General features: G+C 43.6%; 1 pseudogene; it reads left to right on the top strand.

Moving 5' to 3' along the window:
- Nucleotides 1–312: 312 nt before the first annotated feature.
- LOC128406008 (ecto-NOX disulfide-thiol exchanger 2-like) lies at nt 313–12,438 on the top strand (annotated as a pseudogene).
- The last annotated feature ends 1,119 nt before the right edge of the window (nt 12,439–13,557 follow it).

The raw sequence follows: 13,557 nt of genomic DNA, 5'->3' as shown, positions 1-13,557 counted from the left end.
ATTTGCCAAGATATGCAGGGTGTCATTTTATAGGGGAGATTTATTTGGTTTCTATCACTTTCTCTTCCAGTTTTATCATTAGTAAAAAAAAAAAATTAGGGTAAGTGATGCTGATAATTAAAAAAAAGGACATTTGTTAACACGTTTGTCAATCATAATCCTTTCTGCAGACAGCATCAAATCAAATCTGAGTCTAGAGTCTCCTCCAATGGATTTGGGCATGTCAGACCCAACAGCCTGGACCACTGCAATGAATAACTTGGGGATGGCACCAATGGGAATAACAGGAGATCCTCTTTTGAAGTGAAGGACATGAGGTAGGAGTTGGTAATGCAGGTGAGCTGTGCACAAGCAAGCTGCCAGCTAGCTCTGTGGAGGCTCCTTTTATTGGCACAATATGCAAACCCAGGCAGATACATTTTGGACTGTGACCTTTACACATCTTCCAATCCCGAAATCGTGGGGTGGTACAAAGTTATTTTGGCACCTGTTTCCACCACATCATTTTTCCCTTGCACAATGTATGACAAAGGAGACAAAGGTCACAGACAGGGCACGGCAGACTACTAAGACCGCAAAAGGTTGGACAGAGGGCAAGATGTTCAGACAGCTGTGGCTTTATCTGTGAGGGGGAGTGTGCTCCATTACCCAGCGATCATTCCTACACTCTTTTGCCTGGTAGGTTGTGCTCTTGGTTTGGTATTGCCGCTGCAAGCACACAATGCTTAATTTTTCCAGTGGAGTGATGAGGGGAGCAAATGTTCAGAGAACACAAAAGATACGTGGCCTAAAATGGGTGGGTAACCTCTGGCCTGGGTCTGATTAGGCCTGTTAGGCCTCCTTATTTAGCCAACAAAGCCATTTTCAGGGAAGCCATGCCCATCTGTCCTACATCTGTCGGAAGTCATATATGATGTCAGATATGGGCTAGGTCAAAACTTGGATAATCTGAAAGGGTGTTTGCAGGTTTCACTAATCAGGTGATTGGCAGCACCTGCAAAGCACCCTGCAAAATAGCACTTTGAAATGGTCTTTGCAAGACTAGACAATCAGCTGAGCGCTCTATCTACTTGGCCCTTAGGAGTGGCTGCAATAATAAACAAAAAACAACTCTGCAACTTTAAAGCAGAATCTGGCTGTGATTGGCTCTTGTATGTTACCAAAAAACACCTCCACTCCATCTATGTTGCCGTTAAGCACTTTTTTAAAAGTTTCCTAAAAAAACAAAGTAATTGACTGAATGAATGGATTTATGCATAAGCACTCATGCAGCACTTCTAAAATTAAAAGAAGGCAAGGCAGCCTGCGGTGGAAGAGGCAAAACAGATGCCTGAGCCAGCTTTCAATGTGGTGGTATGTATGGCTGTCATTTCAGTTACAAAACCAGAAGGAAGTGAGGCTAATCTCCCAGTATTAGGATGTACTGTGGGCTCTCTTTTTCTTCAGTCCTGCCTGTCCGCATCTTTGTCCTCCCACGCATGAGAACTGGCTTTTGTGGGATTATGTGGGCTGTCAAATGGCTCTACTTCTCCAGACTCATTTCTTTATGTATCTCTCAGGTCCTTTAAGTTTTGATTTTACTGATGGAAAAAATCTGCTTTCCTAATTAGAATTATTGTGCAGTTGCAGCTGAAACAATCTAGCTTGATGGCCTCTCTGTTTCAGACTTCGACCCTGCCCTTGGAATGATGACTTGGGATCCCACCAATCAGTCCCTTGATGTCTGGCTTGGAAATAGTGCCACCACCAGTGATTAAGGAGATCATTCATTGCAAAAGTTGCACACGCTTCCCACCTAGCTCAAGTAATCCTTGCCATTCTTGCAGTTGCACTGGGATCAATTGGGAAATATTGAAAGTAAAGAGGGACATCTGATGAAGAGTCTGGTGGATGTACAGATCATGGAGGGAAGAAGAAGCTCTTTTCCCAACAGGATATTTTTTATAGTTTGGCCAAGCCAGAATAGCTTTTAGATTGTAGAGGTGGCCAGGACCACCTCAACGGGAGCGCTGGGAGCCTCAAGCATCTTCATGTCCTCAAGGAGTGAGGCCATCTCTGTACTACCCTGCTGTGCTGCTTGCTGATTCTGTCCACTTAATGAGAGGCAAAATGGAGAAGCAAACACTACTGGTTAAAACAGCAGTCTAGAGGTGGTTGTGGGGGAATCAGTGGCAGGGAGAACCAGTGGCAGTCAAGGATCACAAGGGCTGGTGTCCAGCGACTTCTGGAGAGTTGCATGATACCCACCCCTGGTCTAGAATGCCACTTGATGAAGGAAAGGGAGGTAAATGTGTAACTTCCCAGAACTCAGCCCTAGTCTGCTTGGCAGTCCATCTCTAACACTTTCTAGTTGAACCCTCTCTGTTTTAGAATATTTTCAAGGTCAGGGAGTAATTGGAAGAGGAAGCTATAGAGATGAGGTTGCAAATCTTTTTTTAAAAAATAAGATTTTCGACATCATGAAGGGTGAAAATCATGGCAGTGTTGATTGTGTAGTATGCTGTGCTATACTGTAGATTGGAACATGAAAATGCATAGGACATTTTCCAAATGGAAGCCTAGTTTTGCATAGCTGTTGCTGCAGGCTGCTAAACAGCAAGCAGTAATAAAAAGAGAACCCAAGTTAATTTTATAGACCCTCATTTACCCCTTTTTATAAAGCTGATGGTATTGTGTCCAATGATATAAGGGTGTTTATATTTGGCTGTTCACTATTCTTGCACTTTATTTTTAGTATGCATCTAGCAGTGAGCAGTCTCTGGCAGTCTCTGGAGACAAAGCGGGCAGACCCCCATGTTGCAGATGGGGGAAACAGAGGAACAGTCCAATAATAATAATAATAATAATAATAATAATAATAATAATAATAATAATGATGATGATGTCATAATTTATTACTTATACCCTATCCATCTGGCCGGGTCTCCCCAGCCACTCTGGGCGGCTTCCAACAGGATATTAAAAACACAATAAAAGATCAAACATTAAAAACTTCCCTACCACAGGGAAACTGCTGATGGTTGTTTCTGTAACTATCATTGCCTTTTATCCAGCACTGACAAAAAGGACACAGGGCACCTGCACGTGGATTTTGCTCAAGCCTGGGATGATTTCTACGAGTGGGAATGCAAGCAGTGGATGCTGGCCTGGGAGGAGCGCCATTGCAGAAGGATGGCAGAAAAACAGTTCCACCCTCCCTCCCCACCTCCTGTTGTCCACTATTCGTATTATGAGGGCAGTATTGTTGCTGAGAAGTTAAAAGGTACATAGGGCTGCCCCAAACTGGCAGGCTGTTGCATGAGGATTGTGACAGGTGGTTAGGAACATAGGAAGCTGTCCTGTACCCTATCAGATGAGTTATCTGTTTCTTACCCAGTACTGTATACTCTGACTGGCTGTGGTTCTCCAGGGTCTTGGAAGAAGAAGGATCTTTCTCATCACTTCCTACCTGATCCTTTTAACTGGGGACTCTAAGGATTGCACCCAAGACATTTTGCATGCAAAGCAGATGCTCTTCCACTGAGATGTGATCCATCCCATGTAGACATACAACAGATGAGTACATTGCAACTGTTTGTGGAGTTAATCTCATCCACCCCAGCCTTTCAGAGTTTTGCCTTGCTTGGGTGGCTCATTTCATGCAGACCTATGCAAAACAGTAGTATTAATTAGACTGTTGCTTGTTATCTGAATGTCTCCAAGTGACTTAAGGTAAAGGTAAAGGTAAAGGTACCCCTGCCCGTACGGGCCAGTCTTGACAGACTCTGGGGTTGTGCGCCCATCTCACTTAAGAGGCCAGGGGCCAGCGCTGTCCGGAGACACTTCCGGGTCACGTGGCCAGCGTGACATCGCTGCTCTGGCGAGCCAGAGCCGCACACGGAAACGCCGTTTACCTTCCCGCTAGAAAGCGGTCCCTATTTATCTACTTGCACCCGGGGGTGCTTTCGAACTGCTAAGTTGGCAGGCGCTGGGACCGAGCAACGGGAGCGCACCCCGCCGCGGGGATTCGAACCGCCGACCTTTCGATCGGCAAGCCCTAGGCACTGAGGCTTTTACCCACAGTGCCACCTGCGTCCCCTCCAAGTGACTTAACTAATGTTTAATACATAAACGTAAATACATTATGCCATAAAAACATAACAAAAGAACCCCCATAGCAGCCACAGGAAGCTTTGGCAGAGCACTAGTAACTAAACAATATAATTTTAGCCTATCAAACATCTTACTATGTTTTTGTTTTTTAAACTCTCACACAGGGAGCGATGATTTAAATAGTATTACTTGCAAAATGCACCAGTGCTTTGTACCTGAGCAGTGTTTCTCTCTTGGGTCAGATGATTCAAAGTGTTTGGAAGCGGTGCAGACACTGCTGGCCTGGATAGAGCGTGGGGAAGTGAACAGACGACTGCAAACAACTTCTACTCAATGATCCAGTCAGTCAACAGCCACATCCGCCGACTTACAAATGAGAAAGCAGCCCATGGAAAGGAAATGGAAGAAGCAAAGGAAAAGTTCAAGCTTGCACTCTCAGGAATTCTTGCTCAGTGTAAGTGTTTGGGGCTTGCAACCAGGATTTCAAAGTCTCACTTGATGGAAATGTACCATTTTTTGTTTTCTTTTTTTTCCAGTTGAAGGTTGAACAAGAGAGAGAGACACAGATCCGGAACATACATTCCCTTTATTAGGAAACATATTTAGGTTTATTTCTTACAAATTTCTAAACCACCATGCTGCATTCGTACAAATGTCAAAGAAAACCAGAAAACATTTTAAAAAAGGAAAAAGATAACAAACCATTTAACAGATAAAATGCTGGATATTAAAATTAATTTTAAATGAATGAAAGGTTACCAGGTCATTAATGCTCAGTGGAAACAAGAAAATCTTACAAAGCTTCTGGAAAACTATCAAAATCTTATTCTGATAGGTTTCTGGAGAAAAAATGGTCCCCAGACACAACAAACAAAAAAGCCCACAAAACTCCTACTGTGCACATTTTCTTTGGTAAACTAATGGTACAGTCTGGAGAGCATTCTTGGGTGATTATTATTGGGATGGAACACAGGAAAGAACTGTTGAATGGTTTATTTAAATGTAAAGGTTCATCATTGTTGCACCCGATGTGTATGTCTTTAAGGGGCCAGAGCAAGGGCCAGAGTAAGATAACGAGACCCAGCTTTACAGCTGTGAAGCATAGCAGGTGCTGCTGAGTTGTATTTGATTAAGGTGTGTCAGCATTTGGGTGTAGTATATAAGGAGCAGCACCTAGCTCTCCCATTACCCTGGGGGATGGGTTGGTGCTTGGGTCTGGTTTGGTTGTTAATGTACTTAGTGTAAAAGGAGTTTTTGTTTTTCTTATTAAAACCTAGTTTAAGTTATTTTTGAGTCCTTTATTTTTTAATGCATGGTCTCCCCAGCAAGCTCTCTGCGCTACTAAACTGCAAACACCCAACATCTTTGGTTATGGGCCCAGCTGCTGAGTGGATGACTGCATACTTTTGGACTCTGAGAAAGGTTTGAAAACTCCTTCTCCTGTTAGCGTAGTTCTGTGGGTCTGGAAGAGTTCCAGAATGGTTGACCGGGTTCCTGAAGCTGAGAAGGCTCTGGTCTTCCCACAGCTAACAGATGAGAACTATAGTTTATGGTCTTTTCGGGTGGAGGCGCTTTTGACCTCTAGAGAAGTATGGACCTATGTAACTGATGACCCTCCTGACCCTGTGACTAATGCTTGGTCAAAAGGAGATGCAAAAGCCAGGGCGATAATTAATTTGGCAGTCAGCGACCAGCAAGTAGTCTATATAAGGAATAAGAAAACTGCCAAAGAAATGTGGGACAGTCTTGCAGCAGTGCATGTTAGAAAAGAGTCAGCATCTGCATTGACGTTTTTCAAGCAGTTGTACCAGACGAAGTTGCAGCCTGGTGGTGATTTGGCAGCACACTTGAGACGTCTGGAGGCAATACGCTGCGAATTAATTCGAAGGGACATGGAGATACCTGATATTCAGTATGTTTTTATCATTCTATGTTCCCTTAATGAGGACTTTGATGGTATAGCTAGCCAGATATCTGCTGTTCCACCAGCACAATTAACTGTGGAAGGGGTGACGGCAAGATTAATGGGCGAGTTGGACAGAAGGGAGGCTTGTGCCATAAGCACTCCTATTTCCAGAAGTAATGAGGAACGCCATATGCAAACTTGTGGTGATACAACTGCATTTAAAGCTGCAAAGCGTTGTTGGTTCTGCAATAAGCAAGGACATTTTGCAAAGGACTGCAGATCCAAAAGAAAGCAAAGTACTCCCAAGCCTGTTTCTGTTCGTCAGTCACGGTCGTCAGCCCAGCAGCCGACATCGTATAGTAGAGACAGAAACGAGCCGCGAGTTTTCCATGCTAGGACAACAGATCGTAAAAGACTTAAACGTGCCAAGTGGAAGTCTTTTGTTGTGGACTCAGGAGCATCTCAGCATATTTGCAACGATCGAAGCTTGTTTATTTCTTTCGAAGAGGAAATTGGTAATGTACATTTAGCCAATTCACAAGTCTTGCAGTCGCTTGGCAGGGGTACTGTTAAACTTGACTCTTTAAACATTACAATAGCAAACTGCATTTACTGCCCGTCAGTGGACAATTTATTGTCAGTAAGGTGCTTTGCTCGTCAAGGCATAACTGTGCGTTTCTTAAAGTCAATGTGTGAGTTTTTCGATGGGAACAAACGTCTATTATATGCCCGGGAATCTGATGGTTTATATAGACTGTATTTTCGCACCTATTCACAATTGTCTATAAACTGCAGAGCAGCACAGTCAAGCCAGGGGTTGAGGAATGTAAGGCCACATTCCGGGTGTGTCCATGAGCTGCACAGAATTCTAGGACACCTGAATTTTGCTGATGTAATTAAGACAAAGAATATTGTTAATGGCCTCAACTTAAAACCATGTAAATTCTTTATGCAATGTCTATCCTGTTGCAAGAATAAGATTAGGGTTGCACGCAAGGGTAGATGCTCAGATAGGAAAGTAACTGAGCCATTTGAGTGTGTACATTGTGATTTAGTTGGGCCACTCCCACCATCATTAGGAGGTTCTAAGTACTGGCTCACTCTGATAGACCAGTATAGTAGATATTGTTGGACTTATGCAATAGCTGAGAAGTCCCAAGCATTTGAGAAGTACAAAGTTTTTTGCAACTGGGTAAAAACGCACTTTAAAAGAAAGCAAAGTACTCCCAAGCCTGTTTCTGTTCGTCAGTCACGGTCGTCAGCCCAGCAGCCGACATCGTATAGTAGAGACAGAAACGAGCCGTTAAGAACCTGTTTTCTGACCGGGGCGGGGAATTTGTTTCTGAGGATTTTGAGAAATTCCTGGAAGCGCAGGGGACTACTCATGAGTTATCTTGCCCCCGAAGTCCCTGGCAAAATGGGCTTGTTGAAGTTGTGCAGCATGACCTACAGGCAGGGGTTAAAACTTATCTGCACGATAATTTTCTGCGATGCATCTCATGCAGTGGAACAAAATAATTGCAGGGGTGTGTCTGGTATGGTGTTTTGTTATAACGGTTGTCCATTTGAATGGAAGTCCCAGACACAAACCATTATTTGTCTCTCCACAACAGAGAGTGAATTATGTGCATGCGTTCAGGCCACTCGTGATGTAGAATGGTATCTGCAAGTATTTGCAGACCTACAGATGCAAGTAACACTACCAGTAAAAGTTTACCTTGATTCCCAGAGCGGACTTGCTATCCTGTGTTCAGAAACCAATACGCAGCGCACTAGAGTCTTAAGGTTACGTTTACAGTTTGTAAAGAAACTAATTGCTGACGAAATGATTGTATTTGAATATGTTCCAGGTGACAATCAAATTGCGGACATTTTTACTAAAGCACTTCCAAAGGTTACACATGAAAGACATGTACAAAATATGCTTTATGTTTTTGTTCCACAATGATGAACCGCAGGGGAAATGTTGAATGGTTTATTTAAATGTAAAGGTTCATCATTGTTGCACCCGATGTGTATGTCTTTAAGGGGCCAGAGCAAGGGCCAGAGTAAGATAACGAGACCCAGCTTTACAGCTGTGAAGCATAGCAGGTGCTGCTGAGTTGTATTTGATTAAGGTGTGTCAGCATTTGGGTGTAGTATATAAGGAGCAGCACCTAGCTCTCCCATTACCCTGGGGGATGGGTTGGTGCTTGGGTCTGGTTTGGTTGTTAATGTACTTAGTGTAAAAGGAGTTTTTGTTTTTCTTATTAAAACCTAGTTTAAGTTATTTTTGAGTCCTTTATTTTTTAATGCATGGTCTCCCCAGCAAGCTCTCTGCGCTACTAAACTGCAAACACCCAACAAGAACATGGTAGTGAGCCTTAGTAGATGTCATGTGCTTGCAGCATACATACTGCATCAGGAGACAGACCACCTATTTCTGCACCAGCTGAAGCTTCTGAATCTTCTTTGAAGTGTCTTCTTAATTTCTGTTCATACTTGGGATGTGCAGGTATTTTCTGCCTTAGTGAGGTTCCTACCCACAGGCTGCTCCTGTGTTAACCACAGCCTTGTAATTTTGGCAATTGCTGAGCGGCTTTGGCAACAAAGGTAGGTGTATAGCCAAATCCCTTATCTTCCTGTTCATTTGAGGAGCTACAGATCATCTTACTAAATGGGAGATTTAAGCCTTCAAGGTAATGTAATATCGCTGCATTTTTCCTTTTTCGCGTCACTTTAAACTTTATGTACAAAACATTTGATGCTCTTCTGAGCCCTGGGAGTGTTCTGCTCTTTTCATTGCCCTGTTGTTAACCAGGATCTATTTCCAACCAGGAGATTCTATTCCTATTGAATGTCCTGCAGAGCTTTCTCTCCTTCATTCTCTGGAACTGAGTAATTAGCCAACCAAGTCCCTGGCAGGCAGCAATGCTGCAGTGCCTCACAGCTGGGGAAGCCGACACCTTAGCAGCCTCCTGGCCTTGATAATCTGATTTTAAGGTCACCTTGTTCTGGATCACAGCACAATGTGACCATTCGTCTCCTGAGTGTACCAAGAGGATTCTGAAGTCCTTTACAGTTTGCTTAGTGTTTGTTTTTGAATTGTTTTATTCTGTTAACTTTAAAAAAATATATTGGTCCCAGATTCCAGAAGGAGGTACAGTAAGTAGCAACTGGGGGGAACCTCAGACCTGAATCCTGTCATGATGTTGGTGTTGGTCAATCTTTAGCCAGGGCAAGAGCAATTCAGTAGCCTCTCCAGTGTTCAAGCCAATCACCTGTGGCTATGGGATGGACTTTTAGCTCCTTTCAGGGAAGATAATCTTTCACATCTAAACCTTTTGGCTAGAAATTTGCAGGAATATGTTTTGGGAAAGGACCTGTATTACTTTACTGAATGTGGGGCAGCATATCATACTTTTCACATCACCAGCAGGGCCCTACTCTGGTGTTTAAAATAACATTCCATCCTGAGGAAAACTATGCATTGTAACTTCTCATATAAGCTGTGCAAATATGTACATGTGGTGATTTTTAAAAATAATCTAGTCATAAAACTGGTTCTCATGTAATGCTAAGCCAAATGCTCAGCACAAATACATAAATGTGAGGCTTTTCAGAGAGGATATCTGTCAGGGAACTGGGGGCTGAGAAGGGGGAAATGATGGGAAAATACAGAGATAAGCCTCCGATCGTAAGTAGTTGCACCTCATCAGAGGGGGAGGATGATGAAGGGTTGTCAGGAAGCAATGAATCAGGGAGGGGGGAGCAATTTCCGGGGCTTAGCTCTTCACGTAAAAGAGGAAGGAAAAGGGGAGGGCTCCAGAAGTGGTTATGCTGGAGAAAACGAAAGGAACAGTCAGTCTCTGTAACTGATACCGAATGAGCCGGACGTGCTCTGGGAGCTCTGTGTGTAAATAGGAAAATGGACCTGTGATTTCCTCTCTGGGAGCCCATGCTAAACCATGTGATCACCAATAGTCAGCATGGATTTCTGAAAAATAAGTCATGTCAGACTAACCTGATCTCGTTTTTTGACAGAATTACAAGCCTGGTAGATGAAGGGAACACAGTGGATGTAGCCTACCTTGATTTCAGCAAGGCATTTGACAAGGTGCCCCATGATATTCTTGTAAAGAAGCTGGTAAAATGCGGTCTTGACTATGCTACCACTCAGTGGATTTGTAACTGGCTGACTGACCGAACCCAAAGGGTGCTCATCAATGGTTCCTCTTCATCCTGGAGAAGAGTGACTAGTGGGGTGCCACAGGGTTCTGTCTTGGGCCCGGTCTTATTCAACATCTTTATCAACGACTTGGATGATGGACTCAAGGGCATCCTGATCAAATTTGCAGATGACACCAAACTGGGAGGGGTGGCTAACACCCCAGAGGACAGGATCACACTTCAAAACGACCTTGACAGATTAGAGAACTGGGCCAAAACAAACAAGATGAATTTTAACAGGGAGAAATGTAAAGTATTGCACTTGGGCAAAAAAAAATGAGGCACAAATACAAGATGGGTGACACCTGGCTTGAGAGCAGTACATGTGAAAAGGATCTAGGAGTCTTGGTTGACCACAAACTAGACATGAGCCAACAGTGTGACGCGGCAGCTAAAAAAGCCAATGCAATTCTGGGCTGCATCAATAGGAGTATAGCATCTAGATCAAGGGAAGTAATAGTGCCACTGTATTCTGCTCTGGTCAGACCTCACCTGGAGTACTGTGTCCAGTTCTGGGCACCACAGTTCAAGAAGGACACTGACAAACTGGAACGTGTCCAGAGGAGGGCAACCAAAATGGTCAAAGGCCTGGAAACGATGCCTTATGAGGAACGACTAAGGGAGCTGGGCATGTTTAGCCTGGAGAAGAGGAGGTTAAGGGGTGATATGGTAGCCATGTTCAAATATATAAAAGGATGTCACATAGAGGAGGGAGAAAGGTTGTTTTCTGCTGCTCCAGAGAAGCGGACACGGAGCAATGGATCCAAACTACAAGAAAGAAGATTCCACCTAAACATTAGGAAGAACTTCCTGACAGTAAGAGCTGTTCGACAGTGGAATTTGCTGCCAAGGAGTGTGGTGGAGTCTCCTTCTTTGGAGGTCTTTAAGCAAAGGCTTGACAACCATATGTCAGGAGTGCTCTGATGGTGTTTCCTGCTTGGCAGGGGGTTGGACTCGATGGCCCTTGTGGTCTCTTCCAACTCTATGATTCTATGATTCTATACGAGCAAACCAACCCATTGGGAATATTAAAGCTCCACTGGAAGTTACACTCCATTTCTTTTTGGCTTCTGAGATTTTTCCAAGCCTATCACTGTGGTAGTAAGGACTAGAAACAGAATTAAAAACCAAAGGTAAGATTCAGTGTGCAGGATTTTGGGTCCAGTACTTATTTGCCGTTACAGATTTATGGAATACACCCAGCCCTATTTATGGCCCAATGTTTGTGAAGTGGGGGGAAAAATTCTCTCTTTCTCTTTCTCTTTCTCTCTCTCTCTGGCCAAGCATCTGTTTCTTTTTACACGAGTGTTTTTCTTCCTCTTGAGTTTTTAAAGAAACTCCATTTTTTTAGAGCTGGTGTGGTGTAGTGGTTAAGAGCGGTAAACTCGTAATCTGGGGAACTGGGTTCGCGTCTCCGCTCCTCCACCTGCAGCTGCTGAGTGACCTTGGGCTAGTCACACTTCTTTGAAGTCTCTCAGCCCCACTCACCTCAAAGAGTGTTTGTTGTGGGGGAGGAAGGGAAAGGAGAATGTTGGCCGCTTTGAGACTCCTTCGGGTAGTGATAAAGCGGGATATCAAATCCAAACTCTTCTTCTTCTTTTGAGTGTTTAGTGTCACCCTCCTCATCAAGACAGCTTACTCTGTTAACTTGGCTTCTGCCTGATTGGACATACAAACAGATCTTGCCTGTTGTGCTGCTTTGATCTCCAAGTTCTGTGGCTCTAGTTTCTTCCTGAGCACCATCTTTCTCAGCTATAATTGCACCCAGCAAAGCATCATAAGAAAAAGATTCACTGGACCACCTGCCTGATCCCGCTCTTACTCCTTTCTCTTGCCCTCTCTGGAGGATATTGTGGCCTGGTTTTGCCTGCTGATTTTGAAACTGCAGTCGAGCAGATAGTGGCCGTGTACCATTCCGCATCCAAACAAAAGGCTTGGGACCATTTCATGAAAGCACAACGTAAGAACATCAGCGTATGGTGCAAGCAAGCTGAGGTTGATACTTCCTTTTACTTTTTGTTAGCTCTTTTTGGCCTATAGGCTTGCTTATAAAAGGATGGATTTTTCCAGCCTTGCCCTGGAAGGTAAGTAGCAACGCACATGGAGCTAAGTTCATAGCAAAACACAGCACGAGGAAGTTCAGGAGAGGAAGAGAACAGCCATTGGTGAACACTATTAAGACTAAGGACAGAATTATAGTGGGATATGAATGAAGCTCCTTAGAATTAGTTTTACTTGCATTTTTGGGCAGCATTATGCCCATGACCTAAAGATAGTAGCTCTGCTCTCTTCAGTTCTGAGGGCAGCCCTGTATAGGGAAGCTTTTTAATGTTTAACATTTTATTATGTTTTATATATGTTGAAAACCACCCAGAGAGGCTAGGGCGACCCAGTCAGATGGGTGCGGTATAATAATAATAATAATAATAATAATAATAATAATAATAATAATAATTTTAATTTAATTACTATTACTATTATACTAGGGTGGATTCAGGTGCTTTAAGACACACACAATAGTCATATAAAAACTTAGGTAGCTAGAACCATGGCAAGGAGGTCATCATCTGTAACCTCCAATCATCTGAATGTCAGCTGTTTGGGAACATGGGGGGGGGGTGTCTTGCTGGTGGGCTTCCCATAAGCTTCTGGTTGACCACTGTGGGGACAGAATGTTGTTCTAGGTGGGCCTTCAATCTGATCTGCCAGGGCTCTTCTTAGGTTAAATGGCTGGAAAGATGTGGCAGTGCTAGCATTAGCCATGAGGCTGTAACAAGGCTACAAATGTCCCACGTGGGACAGACACTATGGAGAAAAGAGCAGTTGCGCTGGGTTCAAGTTGCAGATGAGATTGGGTTCATGTGAATAAGTATTCTTAGCTGTAATAGTTGAACAAAGGAGTATGGATTCTCTCCACACAATTGATGAGACCAGATGAACTACTGTCAGGTATGATTTAAAGAAGTTCTGCTATTGCAAGGATTTGACTCTTTGACCTATTCTGACTCTAAATTCTGGGCAACCATGCAGTCTGTCTGCTACTGAAGCCCACAGCAGAAACGGTGAATGTGCCAGGCATAATTTGAAGGAAGCTTCTAAGTGGTGGTGCAGTATAGAATTATGAAGAGGCTGAGTATTCTATATGATTTAGAAAGGGCTGGAGATTGACAGGTTTGTTTAAGAAGATCCAAAGAAGCTTTAAAAATGTTCAGTCATGCATTCAGTTGTCAGGCATGCAGAACTGAGAACATAGGAAACATGGAAATGAAGACAGTCCAAGTTCTTCCTCAGAAACTTCTGGTGTTGGACTCAAACTCCTATCAGCACCAGCCAGCATGGCCAATGGTCAG

Source organism: Podarcis raffonei, chromosome W (assembly GCF_027172205.1).
Source record: "Podarcis raffonei isolate rPodRaf1 chromosome W, rPodRaf1.pri, whole genome shotgun sequence".
Lineage (NCBI taxonomy): Eukaryota > Metazoa > Chordata > Lepidosauria > Squamata > Lacertidae > Podarcis > Podarcis raffonei.
The sequence above is the reverse complement of the archived record's forward strand: the minus strand, read 5'-3'. Positions and strand labels throughout refer to the sequence as shown.